We start from the raw sequence: 6,775 nt of genomic DNA, 5'->3' as shown, positions 1-6,775 counted from the left end.
ACTCTTTCTCTCTCTTCCCTCTTTATTAATAAAATATATATAAAATGTTCCTAAAAATTTTTAATACCATACATGTACCTGTGGTATCCAGAGAACCATATGTGTGTGAATTCTTGTGTTTTGGGAGTAAGAAAGGACCTGAGATGTGAAAAAAATAAAAATAAAAATCCATAGCATAGCTTGTAAATTTGAAAAACTAAACAACACTGTTTACATATATGGGATGTAGTAGGTGCTGTTTTTTTATAATTTAACACAGTTAATTCTTTCTGCTGTGTCTTGAAATACTTGAAGCTGAGTAACAGAAGTATCTAGCCATGAAGACAGATCACTGGTTTTGGTGATTTCTCTTTTTGGCAACCATTTTCCCTGTTGAAAGCTTCCTAAAGAATAACTTACTATGTAGCTTCAGACACAGCTGTTGATGTCCGTGAAGCTTCCTAATTGCAGCCTTGAGAAAATTACTTTTTACTGTTCACTCTGCAACCAAAGCAACTGGTATCCATATTTGCCATAAAAAAAGTCTAAACATCTAAGAACTTGGACCTATGTCTCTCCAGGAAGTTGTTTTAGTAGAAAAACTGTGTTTTAGGTCTAATTTGTGTATAATTTTAAATGTCTATTAAAAATCTAGTTGTCATCATAGCACTAATTTCTGTGTCTTTACGAGAGGAAATTATAGAAATACTTGCCCACTACAGCATGGAACTCCTGAATGCTATCTAACAAGTTTTAGCTATTAATCTTAATTTTGAATGAGATTTTTCACTTTTTAAATAAAATCCAAGAAAGAAGAAATGAATCCCCTGTCAAAGCAATTGCCCTGAAAACAAAACTGTAGATGACATCTACCAAAAAACTACTTTCTGTTGCTTCTTGAGTTTTCTGTGTCTTATTGTCTTCTGTGACTTGCAGTGATTTATAAAGAGCAACATTGTTGTCACTTCATGAATGGCCACCAGAATCTTAATTTGAATTAGCACCACAACACTGCTGGGAACCAGCAGCACTGTACTGCTTTTAACTTTCAGTATTACCTGTGTTGTTTTGCAAGTCCAAAACGATCAAAGTAAAAACAGCTGGTCTCATCCTGCTCTTTATTGCACTGGTGTGAGTCATGAAGAATGTCACTGAATCATGTGAGTTCTCATAGTGCTACTGAGAAAGTTTAAGCCCTCTCTAAATTGTGTTCTAAGAATATCAGGTAGGGAACAGAAGGGATTATTTTCCACTTATCCAGTTTAATAATGTAAAAATAAGTCTACTTATGAAGGAATGTATGCTGTCTCCTGGGTTGTATAATGGTGTTTGGAAAGCTAGAACAAAATTTGGTTGCTTATTTCCCAGTGTTCAGAGGTTATCTGTGTGAAGCACTGTAGCATAACTTCTAATTAACTTCTGTGGATATGTGGGAGGAATTACTTTTTACATCCGCATGTAGGAAGTTCATGCATAAAGCTTAAATCTACAGCAATGCTTTTGTGAGTCCTGTCTTTGTTCAAAACATCCTGCTACAGCTCCTATAAAAGCAGTATCACTACTTTTAGGCTGAATTCTTCTTTGCTTTCATTGAGCATGATCCTACCTTGACATCCTACCATAACAATTCCGGTTTTGTACTCTCAATTCAAGTAGATAAAAGGTAATGGATTAGTTTTTATAATGAAATGGTTTAAAATGCCAGATCGTAAATAAGTGAAGTTGTGATATTGCTGTGAAGAACATTCTCAACAGCTACATTTGTATTCACTAAGTATTCAAAGGGAAGAATGGGGAACAAAAACACTTGCCATTAACAGATTAACTGAAACAGCAACACTGTTTTGAGCAGTAGAATAACTTACAAGATCCTTTAATATAATTTTTACTGAGCTAAGCAGGCATGTGATGTCCTTCATACCCAGGAAATACACAAAGAATTGCAATGCTCCTGCCTCTTCTAAATCTACATTTTTCTCTATTTTCTTACATAGATTTTGGGAGGAAAACCTTACTTAGTTCACCATAAGCTTCAGCTTCCTTTCTAGAATTGCAGTGTGATTTTTTTATTATTATTATTATTTTTGAGGGTTTGTGCTTAGTTTGGGTTTTTTTATTGTTTTCTGATGAAAACCAAATTTGATTCAAATGAGTTTTGGATGCTATTCTGTGCATAGAAATATATTTCTCCTTTTAAGCAATATTTTTCCTGTAAAGAATGATGATTATTTTTTCCCACATGATGGTGCTCAATTAAAGATAGAACAATACAGTGTTTTGTTAATTTTCTTATTTTTGTAAAACTTAGTTGTTACACAAACATTAACAATACTCACACTAGTCCTTAGAGATGAGAACAATGGTAACATGGGTAGAAAAGTAGAGACAGAAATGGAAACTTTATCACCTTATTAATTTTGAGATCTGCTATATTCTAATCACCGTTTACAAATTTTTGGTTTGACAGCAAAATTATCTTCAGGTCTCAATTCATCTTTTAGTTTTCAGAAGACATGAGGCAGCATCTTTTCTTTATACAAATCTGATATACACTTGAGACCTGGGTATGAGAACATACAATGAGCTTTTAAATTATACAAAGACCAAACCAAGATTGTATAGACCATAATCACTCTACATAGTTGAACAATATGAATAATGAATTTATTCATTGTGATGTTTGTGATTTCCTATATATTTTTAAAGGAAATACAAAAACATAAGTTGTAGCTTAATATACTGGTGATATCAGTACAACTAGAACCTTTTTAATCTACTGCATTGATTTTTTTAAATTTATTTGTTTTTTAGTACATTAATGCATATCATGTCTGTGGACGTCAAGCTTGCAGCCTTTATTTACACCAGCACAAAAGGGAAATTAGACTTTTGACAAATGCTTCATAGGTATTTGCCAGCAGCAGAGTAAGAATGAGGTTTTGGTCTTTAATTTCCTTTCAGATTCCATCATATGTGGATTCCTCTGCTTTCCCCCCTTGTACTTCACTTGTTTGATCCTTTCCTCTCCAAATAGTCCTTGATCCAGTCCTGTATTTTCCTCATGTTATTCTGCTGAACTGGTCACCTCCAGTTTCCCTTTTCAATTTTCACCCTATTCATGGTGTTTTGCCCCATTGTTTCAGAGCTGCTCTTCCGTTGCTGTTGTTCATCTTGAACCTCATTCACACTGAATTTAATTCAGCTGAGATATATTTCCTAATGAGCATTTTGTCTTTTGCTTCACTTGACTTCCACTTTCTGGCTAAGGCTTCCCAGGCTCTCTGCAGAGCTCTGATTTTTCCCTACTCAAACAACTACTTCCCATTTGCCATCACCTGTTTTATCCTAATCACTAATGTCCCTACTATGGCTCCTCCTTTAATTATGTTCCAGCAAGTTGTTCCTTTATTTGCTGAGATATCTAAACCTGAACTTTTCTCCCTCACTTGAATCTTGAAAATGGCTGAGTTTTTTATCATTATTTTTTTGCTGACATGTTAGAGATACTCTGTCTGAAGCAGATTGCCATGTTTGCCAGAACTTTATAGAATAGAAAACATGGTCTTGCAGTAGGAATTGCTGGCAGATGTGTAATTACATGTAGGTCTCTGTAAACCATATAATACGAGCAGCATTTACTGGGTCAAACCAGTATCAGTTTGCCACTAGCAGCAGACTGGGGGGGGGGGGGGGGGGGGGAAAAAAAAATGCATACTGCAAACCAGTATCAGTTTGCCCCTAGCAGCAGACTGGGGGGGGGGGGTTGAGAGAACATACTAATGATACTAATATTATAACCTTTTTTTGTAGCAAGCTTTTCCAGTCTGTGGCAACTAGGTCACCTCCTGAGCCAGAGGTGGCATCTTTGTATTTAAACTTTGACCTAGACTGTCCCTCACTTGGCAGAGCTTCAATTATACATCTTTACTCTTGAAAAGTTCTGCTGTTGGCTTATGTCCAATGAAAGGAAGGGGCCAGCATATCTTTAAGCACAATGATCATTTATTAGGATAATACTCTTTACTTGCACTACTTCAGAACAAATTTGTCTGTTCAAGGTGGATGAACAGCAGGTTGCCATTTTTCTCCCTTTCCTAATATGTTCTGAATATTTCATAATTCCTTATTTTTTTTCCTATTGGATGCTCAGGTTAAAAAATAAGTGGGTGGCAATTTCATGCACAGAAGTAAACTCTTAGCAGACTTAATGCTTCAATGTTTCACAACTACTGTCTGAAGTACCAGTCTGTATTAAGGAGGATTACTCCTGTTTGTAAAAGGTTGTAGAATATGCCAAATTCAAGTGCAAATTAGGATGCAACATTTTACTTTCTCTTATGTAGTTTGAGGCTTTGTGTGTATCATTTTTGGCAAAATGTTTCACTAGCTCTACTTCAGGAAAGTTTGGTTGTTTTGTGATGTGTAGAACACAAACAGAACTTTTTTAAAGCTGCTTTGTTACAAATTGTTCAAAGTAGATAGGTTTTGTCATAACCAATTTATTATGCCATGATTGAAACACAACAAGTGTCTTCGTTCCTGCAGTTCTCACAGTTGAGGATGCCTTCAGCATGTTCTTCTTTCAAAGAATTTTGTGTTGTCCCTCCTTCTGTATCTGTGCATCAACAGTGTGTCCATTGTTGCTAGAGCTTACACTGCAGTTGCAGATTCCTGGCCAGTGGTTCATATATTTCAATGACTGTAATTTGTGCTCATGGTTATCAACATGAAGCATGCCACATAACTCCTCTGGTACTTATCCATCTCTCATGGCATGTGTATTTGTATAATTGCTTGGACTGGGTTGTTTGTTTTTTTTTCCCAGGTTAAGCCCTAAGTCTTTAAATACTTTGTCTCATGGTTGTCAAGAAATTTCCATGGACTCTTACTAAACTCAATTTACTGAAGCCATTATGTTACAGAGCCCTCAAAACAGCATTTGATTTACAGCTCAGACTTTGTATTGTGTATGAGGAAGAATAGTATTAGTTACTTAGTGGCTGGTGGAGTTATTAGGTGGCCACTTGACTCCTCTGGAAAATTGTAGCTTTTCTCCCCCTTTTATCATCATTTTTGGAGAGTTAAAATCAAGAAATCTTCAAATGCATACTCAAGTTACTGTTTCCTGACTGCCTGCAAGTAGGATGGAGAGTATATTCTTTTCTCCTGCACTACATCCCTACTTAGATGAAATTTGGAGGAGGAAATGAGTGGCTCAAACCAGGACAACAGAGGCAAAAATCTTGTTGTGATGTCCTGGATTTTGCAAGTATACGAATAGGAACTTTTTTTTTTTTTCCCAAAAGGGACATGTGGTAACTCATGATAGTTATATAAAACCTTACTATGAGTGTGATACCTGCCAGTGAGACTAAATGGGAAAGTATAAAGATAAATCAATTTTACATTTCTCTTACTAATGAACTGAAAGATATGGGAATATTAAAAAAAAAAAAAACAAAACAAAACAGCACACAACAGAAAACAAACAAAACCCAAAACCAAACAAAATAAAAAATTGCTGGCATTTGGTACTAAAAATTGAATATTTTAAAATTTCAATTTAATCACTAGTGATTCCCATTGTTTAAAGTCATTCAGCTACCCAAGGAAATTATAGTTATGTGAGATCTTGGATACTTGCAAAGTAATAGTAGCTGTAAGGCAGTCTCACTTTTCACATGTCACTTCTGAAGACTGAGCTGGCACATATATAAACTCATGCAGAGGGCTCCAGAACAAGCAGAATTGGACAGATTCATGAGCTCAGTTGAAATAGTGCTGTGTTCTTCAAAGCCAAGGTGGGGTTACTGTGGGTAGACCTTATATTGTGCTATAAAGCATATGCATCAGCATTTGCTGAGGTTTGGCTTTTGTTTGTTGGTTTAGATGGGATTTTTCCTTAATTGTCATGAAAACAAATAATTGTCTTTGTCTTTTTGTCTCTCCTGGAGCAGCCTCTTTGTGCTCCTTGTCATAAAAAAAAATGGGAATCAGTCCTCTACCTATCTGGAGTAAGGGAGAAATGCAAATAAATGGGAACAGCAAGAAATAAACACAGCAATAATATAAAATAGTGAGAGACCAACAGGCTTTCTGTCCATAATGTACAGTGGTTTTTAGCTTTGTGAGTTTACTCACATTTCTTTTCTCAAGTGTCTTTTAGTCCTGAAAGAACATGGAGAACTTTTGCCATTGCTGCTACAGTAAGTGAAATGACTGCACTGTGGAGCACTATCTGGAAGCACTGTAAGAGCCACTGTACCAGCCTGAGCAAGTTACTCATCCCAGTGTGAGACCAATAGTATTACTACTTTTTTTAAATTCACACATTAGACTTCCTAGACTAGGATCTAAGTATTTATTCTCTTTGGCTAGTCAAACAAATAAATTATTCTAGGAATTTTTCAGGGAAAAATTTCTAAAAGTTACCTAGATAATATTCAAAATTAGGTCGAAAGTGTTCCTTAAATAAACAGACAGAATAGCCTCAGCATGCACTTGAGAGTACTTTCCATGTTCTGGTCAAGTACTTTCCATGTTCAAGGAGCACATGCCAATAGTGTTTTTCTCTTTCAGGGAAGTAAGATGCCAAGCTTTACCCTGCCACAATGACCCTCACAAAACAGGGTCTATGTGAGCTGTCATGTTTCAAGCCTAGGAAGCTTCCTACGTGCGCTATCCGGGAGCTGGAGGGTCCAGCCCGGGATGGGTCCAGAGGGGGTTCCCGCCAACCCCCGGGTCCGCTGCTCCCCGCGCTGCCCCCGCCCCGCCGCAGGTAGATAAGGTGGCTCTG

The sequence above is a fragment of the Chaetura pelagica genome, unplaced genomic scaffold (genome assembly GCF_000747805.2).
Source record: "Chaetura pelagica isolate M959 unplaced genomic scaffold, ChaPel_1.0 scaffold10, whole genome shotgun sequence".
In the NCBI taxonomy this organism is placed as follows: domain Eukaryota; kingdom Metazoa; phylum Chordata; class Aves; order Apodiformes; family Apodidae; genus Chaetura; species Chaetura pelagica.
Note: the sequence above shows the minus strand (reverse complement) of the source record.